Consider the following 14,885-nt stretch of genomic DNA (forward strand, 5'->3'; position numbering starts at 1 on the left):
TACAGCAGGACATGGGGGAACCATGGGTGAGCTGGTGAACCCTACACATGCATTCCATGTTGAGAGGATGGCAACTTCATAAAGATTTAACCTGAACATGTCAAGATCAGTTGGATAAAAATATATTGAGAAAGCTCAATCAGGAGTTTAATAGCCAACCTACTCAAACATATATCAGCTAGCGACAAAGTTCCCGGAAATTTAAATTCAGCAACTATTAATGGATATGTTCCCTCTGTTATCAGGCTTCTGAACTGTCATTCCACAAGCTATGGCATTGTCTGATTCACCTCCACAATTGGACTTTGTCTCTGAAAATGTTGCACTACTACAATGCTGAGAACTATATTTATTCACTATGTATCTTTCCCTTTGTTCTACCTATTGTACTTGAGTTGGCTTGATTATTATTATCTGATTTGATTGGACAGCATGCAAAATAAGGCTTCTCACTGTATCTTGGTATACTTGACAATAATAAACTTAAACTTGACCTGGGTACTGAGTGTGCAGAGTGCGCATGTTCCCACTGTGAACACGTGCGTTTGCTCCACGTGCTTCAGTTTCTTCTCACATCCAAAAGACGTGTGGGTTTGTAGGTTAATTGCCCTCTGCAAAGTTGCCCCTAATGTGTAGGGAGTGGTTGAGAAAGTGGGATAACATCGAACAAGTATGAACGGATGATTGATGGTCAGAGTGGACTCGGTGGGCTGAGAGGCCCGTTTCCATTCTGTATCTCTATACTATACTAAATGTAACACTTTATAACCGTTGCTGAGTGTGGTCCACAAATTAATAAATGTTCCACTTATTCTTCTTATCGAGTCCACACACAAGATTAGAAGTTGTTCAGCCAGAGCTTCTCGGCATCTGCATAAAATGATGTCTGTCTTGTTGCTTCTTGTGCGTTGTGGTGGAAAGATTGGTGGAAAGAGGGCTGCGACGTGAACGCTCTTTCCTTGACCCCAATGTTCCACTTGATAGAAAGAGTCAAGGACAGGGGCCTGAGCAGGTTGATGAAGAACAGAACGCGCAAGAAGTATGTATCGTAAATAGGGAGGGGGATGGCAGATACAGAGACCTCCACATGGCTATAACTAGGTGTTCATAGCAGGAATTTGCCAGGGAGGTCTCTAAAAGGACATCAAATGCCTGTGTTGATGGTAAATAATTGTGCTAGTTTCTGTCAGCTGAGGGAAGTGTACACGAAGGCTTCTCTCCTTCCGTGGCCTAGGAAGCAATAAACAGAAAACTGCGAGACATGGCATATTAGCAGCAATGCTTAGCAACCGTGGCCCTGAGCTCCATGAGCAAAACAATCAAGGCACACATGGTTGTATTTGAAATTGTAATGAAACACAAATCTCAGCATGAAGAAACATGCTGAACTGGCCCTTCCAAAAAACATGGTTTCAGGAAAATCGGGGCTAGTAAAGCTTAGTTGGGCCAAAGGCCCTGTATCCATGCTGTATCTCTAAACTAAACTACTGATTTTCCACGTCAGTGCAAAAGTTTTTCACTGTACCTCGGTACACGTGACAATAAACTAAACTGAACGTAATGCTGTACATTGCACTCCTGTTTACATTATTTGGAGAGAAGGAATGGGTGACGGTTCGAGTTGAGAACCTTCCTCAGACCCGAAATGTCACCCATTTCTTCTCTCCAGAGATGCTGCCTGTCCCACTTAGTTACTCCAGCATTTTGTATCTACCTTCGATTTAAACCAGCATCTGCAGTTCTTCCCTATACATTAGATGGACCTCTACCATAAAATGTATGGAGGAGAACAACCTCTTCCACAAAAATGAGATTAATTTTCCAACAGCACTAAGATGTCGTGAAAAATGCTAAATTGTTGTCAAGTTTTAACAGCACCATAATATTCAGAGTTTTGTGAATACATTTCTTGCCAGATGTCTCCATTGGTTTGTATTTTAGGGCTATAAATTTGACTCAATATCTCATCTCATGAAGGCATATCGCAGTGCAGTTTTGAAATCAAAGATTTAGATCTTTGACATCCAAAATTATTTCCCTCAATCTCCAAATCTGCAACACCAGCCGGTTGAAATGGACGTGAAATCTCTTGGTTAAGAGACTGCTGTCGTTCCAATTTCTTTGGAAGACAAGATTCAATAGTCATAGTATAATTCCGTACGGTATTGGCACCAGGTATAGAAAATGCTCCACACCGTAGATGCAAACTAGAATTCCTTTCCAAAAAGGGTCAAAATCTAAAATCAGAATCTCAACATTGGTGGCTGGCACTTAGCCTTTCATATTTTGGAAGATCTTCAACTTCCAACTTTGCTCGGAGCTATCGTCCCCAGTAAAGTTAGGCAGATTTTATAGAGGAAAAAAATATCAAGATGCTTTTAATAAGCAATCCCAAACTACATCTGATTCAGAACTGAAATAATAGTTTAAATCCTAAAAATAAAAACTCTGAAACTCTTATTGTAATTGAGAAGATCAATGCTGGTAACAAAACATTGAAAGCAGTCCTGTTGCTTCAGGGTGCCAATAAAAAGGACAAATTCATGACCATGATGGTGAGCTCAATAAATGAGGGAAATGGCGGATACAACATAATGTGGGAAAATGCATGGTCCATGAGGATATCTGTTTAAAAGCACAGAAATTACGGCTCTAATGAACTGTTCAGGCTATTCAAACAACAGACGTTAGGATGCATTTGGCAAGTGCTGACAAGAGAAGTCATTTAAAACGATACTTGGCCCTAATACAACCACTGTGCAGTCTTCCTTTGAAGAGTAAAATGATAGAAAACAGAACATATGGAAATGTTTGTAAAACTGTAGAATAATATCCCTGGCATTGGAGGAGACGGGATATAGCGGAAAGAGGATGTAATGGAAAAGTATGTTATGAAAGGGTTTGGATAAATTAGATCCATACAACTTCTCTTGATGTGTATAGATTTCAAGCACGAGATATCATGTTTGTTCTGAGCAGTGGTGAAAGAGAATTAGGAAGAGTAAACAGAAGGCTGCCACTCACAGTGTGACGCAACCTGTCCAGCATTAGCTTATCCAGGGTGGTGGATTCACAATGTTCTGTTAACATGCTCATTTAATTTTGGACTTTTGGAACTGCTAATCTTTCCTTGTCTATTCTCTCAACTTTCCTTTATACTTGTTTGAACTTTATCTTATCATGATCCTAACTATTTCCTTAAACATATTTCCATTACCTCACCAATATAATCGTTTAAGTAGTCCAACATTTTCCAGCATTTTTTCTCATTGAGGAAAGAAATAGTTTGCACATCAATCCAATTTCAATAATTATTTAATCCTCCCACCCTAGCTATCCTTTCTTCCCACAATGCTGCTAAAAGGATTACATTGGTTAAGCAAAAACAAAATTAAACTATCTTTTCTCTTTATTGTTGTTGATATTGAGTAAACTTTGTTTTCCTGCACTCAGCTCCATTTCAGCCCATCATTTGGATAACTGAAGGCAAATAGTTTGATAAGCACAATTAATGTGAGACAAATCATACAAAAGCCACTGCAAATTCTTAAAGCAAATTTATACAAACAAGTACAATGATCTAAAGACCCCAGTAATCTGGCATCTTCTTGACTTTGATGGTGCCAGATAAGCACACTTTTTCTTGCTTACTGGCTATTACTTTCATTATACACCAACACACTTTTTCCCCCTTGCTTGTCTAGCTGTTGCTGTAGAACATGTATTGCACTGAACCAGGTGGATTTAAAGGGGAGCAGGGGATGGGGTTCCCAAAAAATGTAAAGGGAATGCAAAACAGGGCCTCAATGAGTTTAAAAGTCAGAAAGACAAGCACCAGGCCTCAAGGTGTCATTTTGCAACAGTGGTAGCATCACCAGTCCAGACCGACCTCAGCAACTCCAACCTACTGCTGCTGCCAGGTTTACGAGCCTTTCTGGCCACATTAGTCTAACAGTTTTAACAACTCTGAACTTCAAAGGTACAAGATGGCACTTGAAACGTGGCGATTCATGCATACAGCCTCAGGTGTAATCTACTATTCTTATACTCATTGTAGTCAAGCATGATCATGCTTACGTATAGTAAGATTTTTTTATGAATTGTATGCAAAAAATAGAATTTCCCTGTATACAGTATAAAATGTCTAAAAACACCCTTTAATAAAATCTGACAATGTGCACTTTAACCACATGTAATTTTTTTTCTATTACAAATCTCAAATTGTGGAGTACAGAGGCAAATAAATAAATGATGGGTGTTTGTCCCAAACATTATGGAGGGCACTGTATCATGAGCAGGCAGATGAGGCTAGATTAACTTGGCTTCATGTTGTTAGGCACGGACATATAGAGCCAAAGGGCCTGTTCCTGTGCTGTACCTTTCCATGTTCTATTTCACTTATATACAGCTGTATCTTTCATTACTAGTTTATTTGATCCTATTGAAATTAAGTGCAAGCAAAGAACATCAAAATAGCTCATATTTTCTTTCATAAAATTAAATGTTTTTGGAATTTCTCTGAAGTTGGGACATTGCTTCATTTCGTTTGTGTCTTTAATATTGTTTGACATCAAATTATCTGTAATTCCAAATTACTTTTGTTCGTCCCTAATAGAATGAGATGGTAATTAGATGAAGGGAGATTAGAATACTTTAAAAGGAACACATAGATTTTAATTCAAAGATATAGATTTCAGTTCCAAATATCCTAAAGTAAGCAAACTCTACCTCAAAGGGTTTATGAAATATATTCAATTTCAGAACTATACATGAAATGCAACATAGGGTGATATTCATTGTTATTTTCAGAATAATGGCCGTGCCATTCAATGAAACACGAGTACAAAGGCAGCAAATGTTAAAAACTAAAAACACTAAATGCATTGAAATAACGTTGTTTATGCAAAGTCCCAGTGTTATCACAAGATCAAATTCACAGAGTACAAGATTTCAGGATATAATTATCAAACACATTAATAACACACATTGAAGCACACAGGGCAGCACGGTGGCGCAGTGGTAGAGTTGCTGCCTTACAGCGCTCGCAGGGCCGGTGACCCGGGTTTGATCCCTACTACGGGTGCTGTCTGTACGGAGTTTGTACATTCTCCCGTGACCGCGTGGGTTTTCACCGAGATCTTCGGCTTCCTCACACACTCCAAAGGCGTACAGGTTTGGAGGTTAACTGGCTTGATACAAGTGTAAATTGACCCTAGTGTGTGTACGATAGCGTTAATGTGCGGGGATCGCTGGTCGATGCGGACTCCATGGGCCGATGGGCCTGTTTCCATGCAGTATCTCTAAACTAAACATTCTCGACCCAAAACGTCACCCATTCCTTCTCTCCAGAGATGCTGCATGTCCCGCTAAGTTGCTCCAGCATTTTGTCTATCTTTAAACTAAACATTGTTTGGAGATCTTGATTTAATCAAAATAAATCACACTATGAAGCTATAGATATCTGTAACAATTATCCGCAATAAAGTTTGCAACTTTATGATTTTTATTTATTCAGTTTGTAACATCTGAGTAACAACAGCATTTATTATTATTCATCCCCAAATGCTCTCGAGGTGATAATGAATTGTCTCGGTAAGTGGCCCATGAAAAAGTCAAGGAGCATTTCACCACCATCTTGACGCAAATGAGTCCACAGACTTGCTGCTCACGGAACAATCGTGTTAGGAAGGGTTCCAGATTTTAGACCTCACAATGTTGAAGGAACTGTGATATATTTTCAAGTCATGGTGTGTGCACAATTTGAAAGAAGAACATGCAATCTCGTTACCGTACAGCTAATAGCTTTGTCCTTGGAAGTAGAGGGCATGGTTTTGGAAAACGCTGTCAGAGTTGATTTTAAAATATAAACTCTAGAGCAGTGTTTCTCAACCGGGGTTCCCCGGAACTCTAGGGTTCCGCGAGAGTTCGCTAGGGGTTGCGAGAGAAATAGCGATAAATAGGCTAATCATATGTAAATGCATTTTTGAGTCATTTTTGTGTTTAATTTCACATTCGTAACTTTAATACACACGTACGGCATGTTTAGCGACATTTATTAAGCATATTTAGCGACGTCATATTTAGCGATGTCTATACGGCGCCAGTGTGAAACGGCCTTTAGTGGTCAGTGGACAGAAGCTGTACGTGACAGATTTGTGTATCATCAAGTGACTCACTCGAGTACAGACGCATGCACGGTCTCCATCAGTCCTGTCTGTGCTTCCTGGCGTGCATTCACCCGTTATTTAGTAATTTTTACACATCATTTAGGGATGTTATATGAATTATGTTTATTTTTGTTAATTTATCAAAAGGTTATTTATGTTTTTTTTTGTTAGTTTATGAAAAGTTTGTGTTGTTCTCTCTCTCTCTCTCTCTCTCTCCACTCCTCCTCCAAGGTTAGTAATTCTGTTTGCCTTTATTTGCTTCAGTTTTGAACAAGGAGTTTGATTTCAGTTTTGTTTTTTTGCATTGTCAATAAACTTGAGAAAACTGTAAGTTATTTTTTGCTTAAACCAGTTATCAGAAAAATATATTATGTTTGCCTTATGAAGTTTATGAAAGAGAAAGAGATTAATAAAGATATATAATAATTTTTATGTAGGGGTTCCCTGAGACATTACTTCAAGGGTTCCACAAGGGTAAAAAGGTTGCGAAGCGCTCCTCAAGAGGCTACTCATAAACATTAAGGTCAGCTCGGTGGCGCATGGGTAGTTGCTGCCTTACAGTGCCAGAGCCCAGGTTCAATCCCAACTACAGGTGCTGTCTGTATGGAGCTTGTAAATTCTCCCCGTGACCGCATGGATTTTCTCCGGGTACTCCAGTTTCCTCCCACATTCCAAAGACGTGCAGGTTTGTAGGTTAATTGGTTTCGGTGAAATTGTAAGTTGTCCCTAGTGTGTAGGATAGTGCTAGCGTGCGGAGATATGATGTCATCTGCTTCAGCACCATTATGAAACCCGCAAAATGCACTCCAATTAGGACACTAAATAGCTTCCAGCTTTGTCTCCAAAAAATCCTGGGAGTCACTTTAAATCAATAGACAATCGATAAACTACTTGAAAGAGCTAGCCTATAGTCAAACTGACCGTGCTGTATGCTCAGTCTTGGCTGAGGCATGACTGCATGACTCCATGGCTAACTCAAGAACTTCCCAAAATAGAGAACTTACAGAGGCATAATCATGGAGTCATACAGCACAGAAACAGATCCTTCAGCCCAACTAGCCCATGCATGCCGACCAAGATGCCCCATCTACACTAGTCCCACCTGGCTGCATTTGGCCCATATCCCACTAAACCTTTCCTATCCAAGTGCTTGCTAAATGTCTTTTAAATGCTGTTATCGTACCTGCCTCAACTACATCCTCTGCCAACTCATTCCATATTACCCCGCCAAGTTCTGATTAATTCTGCCAGAAAGATTATACAAGGTTTTAAGATTGAGGGTTGTGTTTACAGGCCAGTTATGCTGCTGCAAGTACACATTTTATTTTTCTGTTGTTGGTACATATTACAATTAAAACACTCTTGACTTGAAGATGCAAGAAATTCAGGAATCTCGCTGACAACCATGCAAGAACCAGTGAGTGGACGTTAGCCCAAGTGATTACAGGAATCAAGGATAGTCACTTGAAAGTCCAAAACAAGGTGCATAAGAAAGTCATGGAGCATTTTACAACCATCTTAAAGCAAATGAGTCTGGTAACATTTGCTGCTCATGAAACATTGTGGTAACATTTGCTGCTCATGAAAAGGGCTCTCCTGCCCTTCTGCCAAAAGCTGCTGACTGATCAACACTGTCATATTTTCTACCAAGGGAGCTGCCATGGGGCCACGTATTGTCTGGTTAGCAAGGCCATGATCTAAGCATTATATCAGGAGTTGGATTTGTTTGGAATCAGCCATTCCCTATGACCCGTCAATCACACTTTTCAAAGATTCATGAACTTATCAACTATTACTGAAAGTAGACAAAAATGCTAGAGAACTCAGCGGGTGAGGCAGCATCTATGGAACGAAGGAAATAGGTGACGTTTCGGGTCGAGGCCCTTCTTCAGACTGATGTGGGGGTGGGGGGTTGGGAAGAAGAAAGGAAGAGGCAGAGACAGCGGGCTGTGGGAGAGCTGGGAAGGGGAGGAAGGAGAAAGCAGGGACTACCTAAAAAAGTCAATGTTCATACCGCTGGGGTGTAAACTACCCAAGCAAAATATGAAGTGCTGCTCCTCCAATTTACGGTGGGCCTCACTCTGGCCAAGGAGGAGGCCCAGGACAGAAAGGTCGGTTTCTGAACTATTACCGATATCTCCAGTCTGGCGAGAGGTTAGAAAGACCATCAAACAGCAGAAAATCTGTAAGATCTCTGGAGCAAAACAAAAGAGCACAGCAGAGCAGTACTCCTGGCCCAGCTCTGGCCTCATCTGGGAACAAGAGACATGCCAAAAGGTGCTCAGAGACATTGCAGGCTTCCAATAGTGGCAATTACAGAGGAATCACTCTGCCATCAATAAACTATTACACAAATCTTCCTTAACTGCCTACGCCCCCACCCAACAGCCAATGGGTAAAGTGTTGTGAAGAACTGCAGATGCTTGTTTAAACTGAAGACAGACACAAAAGGCTGGAGTAACTCACCAGGTCAGGCAGCATCTCTGGAAAAAAGTAACGTCACCGTTTCCTTTTCTCCAGTGATGCTGCCTAACCTGCTGAGTTACTCCAGCCTTTTATGTCTGTCATAGACAATGGGTATTAATGGATGTGATCTACAACAAACAATAAATCAAAAAAAAATGTAAGCAGCAGCATCAAACATTGTATATGGACTTTTTAGACATCGCAATCAAAACAAGAGTATAAATATCCAGTCCCTCACACCCAATCTGTCATTCCATGGGATATCTTTCACATAATTCATCACTGCCTTGAAACTATTCAGCAGCCTTCAATGGACACCACAGCCAATAAAATTCTTAACTGCATCGCGATCATCCAATAATAGATACCAATATTTTCTCTATTACTGATATGTTACATTTCTCACAACACAGGAGACCACTCAGCTCACTGTCAATGTCAACTCAGAGCAAAGTCATCAATCCCTTCAACCCCCTCCATCTTTTCGCTGTAACCCATTTCTTCTCACATGACCACCAATTCTGTTCCTATTCTACGGCACAGTGCTGATAATTTACAATAGCAAATTAACCTATCAAGCAATATCATGTGAACTTCACACACAGAGCATCGAGGTCAGGACTGAACCTGGGTCACTGAAGCTCTCACATCCCAACATTCGCACTGTGTGGCCTGTCTGGTTAACATCCTATCGTTTCCTGCTTTCTCTCCCCCTCCTTTTGTGAAAAGTGAGTATATATATATATACACACTAGCTTCCCACCATTGTGGAACCAATGTTACGGTCCTTCCAGATGAGACAGAGGTTCATGTGCACCTCCTTTAACCACATCCACTACATCCGGTGTTCCTGGTGTGGCCTCCTGCACATCGGTGAGACCAAGCATAGACCCAGCGACGGTTTTGTCGAACACTTGCCCTTGGTCCACCATGTCCTGCTGGATCTCCCGGTTGTTAACCATTTTAAATCCTCTTCCCATTCCCACAATGACCTTTGTCCTGGACCTCCTCCATTGCCAGAGTGAGGCCACAAGCAAACTGGAAGAACACCGCTCATAATCTGCTTGGGTAGCTTACAACCCAATGATATGAACACTGAATTCTCCTATTTTAAATAATTATAAAACCCTCCCCCTCATCTTTCTTCCCCCACAACCCCCCACCCCCCCATTTCCCACCCCTCTCTTCCTTGTGCTCCACCTGAACTCGCACTTTTTCCATCCCTCCCCTTCCACCTCCATTCCATCCTCTAATTGCACAATTTGCAGTTAATTGTTTCTATCATGTTTTTCCCACATTAAGCTAAAATTAAATGCCACAGAATTGCAGGTGAAACACATCATCCCCATCCTCAAGGGACTAAGAATGCAGAGGAGGAGGAGGAGGAGGAGAATTAGAATTGGATATTAATAAACCGAAGAAAGGTGCATTTTTTGATCATTCAGCAAAGATTACGGAAATTTTTAATTCTAGCATTTATATCAATGCTATTTCTATATTTAAACACATCATTCTTTTTTCAAGTCCCTAATGTTTAACCACTGTATTATAAAAAGAATCACTGTGTTTCTACATTTGCTTCTTGAAAGATAAAGCCAACGCAATGTACTACCCAAATTCTATGAATTGATGCTTTAGTTTTTTTTTTGGATGAATCTCATTAATCTCTCTCACAAATTAATTTACAGCATCTGAAGACATGGGGCTTTCAAATTAGGTTATCCTTTAATAGATTCTTGGTTACATAACCAAACTGAAACATCAGCTTCCACCAGAAGTAAATGCAACAATATTCACTGGGGCTTTTAGGTTACTTATTGTTTGCCCTGTGGCATAGATTTTCCAAGCAGTTCGAGTTCTTTTAAAAAAAATAATTGAAATAGAATATCAAAAGTCATGTTATGCAACACTAATATCATGCATAGAGCGAACTGTGTGTTCTGCGAGCATATTTTCAAAAAACATAATATATGCAAGCAACAAGACTGGAAATTCAACACACATGCATGAAAGGTATATGGACAGGTACTTGGTTGGACATGGCTAGGAGACTACATTCAGAAAGTATTCAGACCCCTTCACCAATTCCACATTTTGGTGCGTTACAGCCTTATTCTAAAATGGATTAGATTCTTTTTTTTTTTAATTATCAATCTACACATATATACCCCATAATAAAAAAGCGAAAACGGGTGTTTAGAAATTTTTGCAAAGTAATTAAAAAGAAATAACTGAAACCACATTTACATAAGTATTCAGACCATTTACTCAGTACTTTGTTGAGGCACCTTTGGCAGTGATTACAGCCTCAAGTCTTCTTGGGTAGGACGCTACAAGCTTGGCATACCTGTATTTGGGTAATTTCGCCCATTCTTCTCTGCAGATACTCTCAAGCTCTGTCAGGTTAGATGGGGAGCACAGCTATTTTCAGGTCCCTCCAGAGATGTTCGATCGGGTTCAAGTCCAGGCTCTGGCTGTGCTACTCAAGGACATTCACAGACTTGTCACAAAGCCACTCCTGCATTGTCTTGGCTGTGTGCTTAGGGTCTTTGTCCTGTTGGAAGGTGAACCTCCGCCCCAGTCTGAGGTCCAGTGTGCTCTGGAGCAGGTTTTCATCAAGGATCTCTCTGTACTTTGCTCCGTTCATCTTTCCCTCGATCCTGACTAGTCTCCCAGTTCCTGCCACTGAAAAAATTCCCACATAATGATGCTGCCACCAGCATGTTTCACCATAGGTATGATATGGCCAGGTGATGAGCAGTGCCTGGTTTGCTCCAGACGTGACGCTTGGCATTCAGGCCAAAGAGTTCAATCTTGGTTTCATCAGACCAGGGAATCTTGTTTCTCATAGTCTGGGAGTCCTTTAGGTGCCTTTTGGCAGACTCCAAGCGGGCTGTCATGTGCCTTTTACTGAGGAGTGGCTTCCGTCTGGCCACTCCACCATAAAGGCCTGATTGGTGGAGTGTTGCTTATATAGTTGTCCTTCTGGAAGATTCTCCCATCTCCACAGAGGAATTCTGGAGCTCTGCAGAGTGACTATCGGGTTCTTGGTCACCTCCATGAACAAGGCCCTTCTCCCCCGATTACTCAGTTTTGCCGGGCGGCCAGCTCTATGAAGAGTCCTGGTGGTTCCAAAGTTCTTCCATTTAAGAATGATAGAGGCCTCTGTGCTCTTCGGGACCTGCAATGCTGCAGAAATTGTTTTATACCCTTCCCCAGATCTGTGTCTCGACACAATCCTGTCTCGGAGGTCTACGGACAATTCCTTCATCTGCATGGCTTGGTTTTTGCTCTGACATGCACTGTCAACTGTGGGACCTTATATAGACAGGTGTGTGCCTTTCCAAATCATGTGCAATCAATTTAATTTACCACTGGTGGACTACAATCAAGTTGTAGAAACATCTCAAGGATAATCAATGGAATCCGGATGAACCAAGCTCAATTTTGAGCACCATAGCAAAAGGTCTGAATACTTATGTAAATGTGATATTTCAGTTATTTCTTTTTAATCACTTTGCAAAAATTTCTAAACACCTGTTTTCGCTTCTTCATTCCGGGGTATTGTGTGTAGATTGGTAATAAAAAATGAATTGAATCCAATTTAAAATAAGGCTGTAATGTAACAAAATGTGGAAAAAGTGAAGGGGTCTGAATACTTTCTGAATGCACTGTAGTCCTAATACAGGCAAATGGGATTAGCATAGATAAGCATCATGGTTGGCATTGATGAATAGGATGCAAGGCTCTTTTTCTGTGCTGATGTTTCTGTGATTCTATGAACTGTTCAATCGCCATAACAAACACATTAGTGAGACTCCTTTGAGGAGTCAGGTTTTAGTGTGTTGGGTGGGGGGGGAGGGGGGGGGGGAGGCAGGGCTGATAAAGGGGGGAAGGAGAGAGTTACATCTCCGAGTGGCACACATCAAGTTTTCTCTGTGATCACGACAGTGCATTAGGAGGATGAGTGAAGATCAAATTGGCATCAAATCAGTTCTGCGCATTTCCGGCATACATTTTAAACAATACAATTCAAGTTAAAGATTGACGGCAAGTATGTTGTAATTCTTCTGGACATGAATTCCATGGTATTAAAATGGTGCTGGAGTGTGGTGACATTTTGTTAGCACCTATGTAGAATAATCTTAAATACACCCATCTTAAACTAAGAAACACGGCATAAATCGATCCGTCATTGAAATAATTTAGTGATTCTATGATACAATATACAATATTTATTCATTGTCATTTGAACCTCAATGAGGCTCAAACGAAACTCTGTTTCCACAGCCATACAAAAAGAAACACAAGACACAGACAATTCAATTCACACAAACATCCATCACAGTGAATTTCCTCCTCACTGTGATGGAAGGCGAAGTCTTTTCTCTCCCATGTTCCATTTTTTCTCCCGATTTTAAAGCCCCCAGGTGGGTGATGTTCAGTCCCACGGCCGTTAAGGCTGCGCCGGGCGATGTACGGCCCTGCTGCAGGTCTTAATGTCGCAATGGGGAGCCCCCGGCGGGCGTTGGCAAGTCCCGCAGCCATTTAAGCCGCGCCGGGCGATGTACGGCCCCGCTCTGGGTCGTTCCAACCCCGCGACACGGGCGGGAGAAGTTGCGTTGTGGAGCTCTGAAAAGCGGTCTCCCACCAGGGACTCGCGAGCTTCCGATGTCCCATCCACCGGACCTGCGGCTGGAGCCTCCGATCTCCGGAGTCGGGCCGCAGCAGTGCGTCACCACAGCTCCCCACGCTCCGAGGCTGGCCAGCCCCACGATGGTGAGTAGTCCCTTCTACCTCTAAAGGGAATTTGCCCCTATTGGCAAGACTGCAGTCTACAATCCCCCCCAAGCAGACATATGGCTAGCATTAGAACAGCCGCATGAGGTGGTCAAGAAACACCAGAAGGTGCATCATTACGACTTCGCCATCATGGTCAGGAACTTGAAGAATAGCTTGAAGACGCTTCCTGACTACCAACAGCCTATTTCCTGCAGCACCATAGCATCAAACACACAACCACTGCTACTCCATCCCTCACCTTGGAAAAAAAATACAGACTACCTGACTATGCTCCTTCTTCTTGCGTATAGGCAGAGACCTAAGAGCACGGCTCAGGCGAGAAAGATTATAAAGTGATGGGTGGTCAGGGGAGGCAGAGGAGTGACTTTAAGAGTACTTGGACCCGGTCGACTATGCTATGGTAACAGAAATATGCCACTGTCGTTTTGACTTCATAAGGAAACGTGTGGAGGAGTGTGTTCCCACCAAAACCATTTGGGGGTTCCCTAACCAGCAGCCTGTACTGAACCAGGATATCCAGAATCTACTGAGGAGCAGTCAGTCTGCCGTTTCAGAGTGATACAGGAAATCCAGGCACAATGTCCAGAAGGCCAATGAGAATGCAAGACATTTCGAGACCAAACTGGGGGCTCAGACGGACGTTGGAAACTGGCAGGGCTTGCATGCCATCATTTTCTACAAGGTGAAACCGAGATGATCAATGGACAGCAACACTCACAGGCAAGCTCAATCCTTTCCACTTCAAAAGGGAGAACAACGATTAACCTCATGGGCCCCCTCAGTCTTTGATGACTGTGCGACCTCAGTCTCCAAGGCCAAAAGATCTTTCTTAATGGTGAACCCTCTGAAAGCATCTGGCCCTGATGATATACCTGGCCACGTTCTCAGAACCTGCACTGATCAATTGGCTGGAGCTTTTGTAGACACCTTCAACCTCTCACTACTATGATCTGAGTTTTCCACCTGCTATAAAAGGACATTCATAACGTCACCATAAGAAGAACAAGATGACATGTCGCAACGACTATCGACCAGTGGCACTCATTTCTATTACGATTAAGTGCTTTGAGAGATTGATAATGATGCACATCAACTCCTGCCTCAATAATGACCTGGACTCACTTCAATTCGGCTATGACCACAACAGATCGACAGTGGGTGAAAATCTCTTGTTCTCTACTCTGTGCCGTATCATAGGAACATGTACATCAAGCTATTGTTCATCGACTATAGCCTGGCATTCAACACCATCCAACGTATCTCTTCCAAACATCAAACTCGGGGAACTAAATCTCTGCTCCTCACCACACAACTACATCAACCTCCTCATTAGCCCCATTGTGAATATTGAACTATTCTGCACTCTATACCTTCCACTTTGCTCTACCTATTGTACTTGAGTTTGGCTTGATTTTATTTATGTTTAGTATGATCTGTTTGCCAAACCTA

At 41.9% G+C, this 14,885-nt stretch overlaps 1 protein-coding gene across 4 annotated transcripts in view; it reads right to left on the reverse strand.

Moving 5' to 3' along the window:
- tbl1xr1 (TBL1X receptor 1) overlaps window positions 1–14,885 on the reverse strand; it is a 101,314-nt gene that overhangs the window by 61,391 nt on the left and 25,038 nt on the right. For 3 of the 4 annotated variants that reach the window (XM_033031277.1, XM_033031276.1, XM_033031275.1), the window contains exon 2: window positions 1,291–1,297. The exons of the other annotated variant lie outside the window; for it this stretch is intronic. The gene's annotated coding sequence lies outside the window, so the exon portion shown is untranslated. The remainder of the gene's footprint in view (window positions 1–1,290; window positions 1,298–14,885) is intronic. 4 annotated transcript variants of the gene reach the window in all.

Source organism: Amblyraja radiata, chromosome 13 (assembly GCF_010909765.2).
Source record: "Amblyraja radiata isolate CabotCenter1 chromosome 13, sAmbRad1.1.pri, whole genome shotgun sequence".
Lineage (NCBI taxonomy): Eukaryota > Metazoa > Chordata > Chondrichthyes > Rajiformes > Rajidae > Amblyraja > Amblyraja radiata.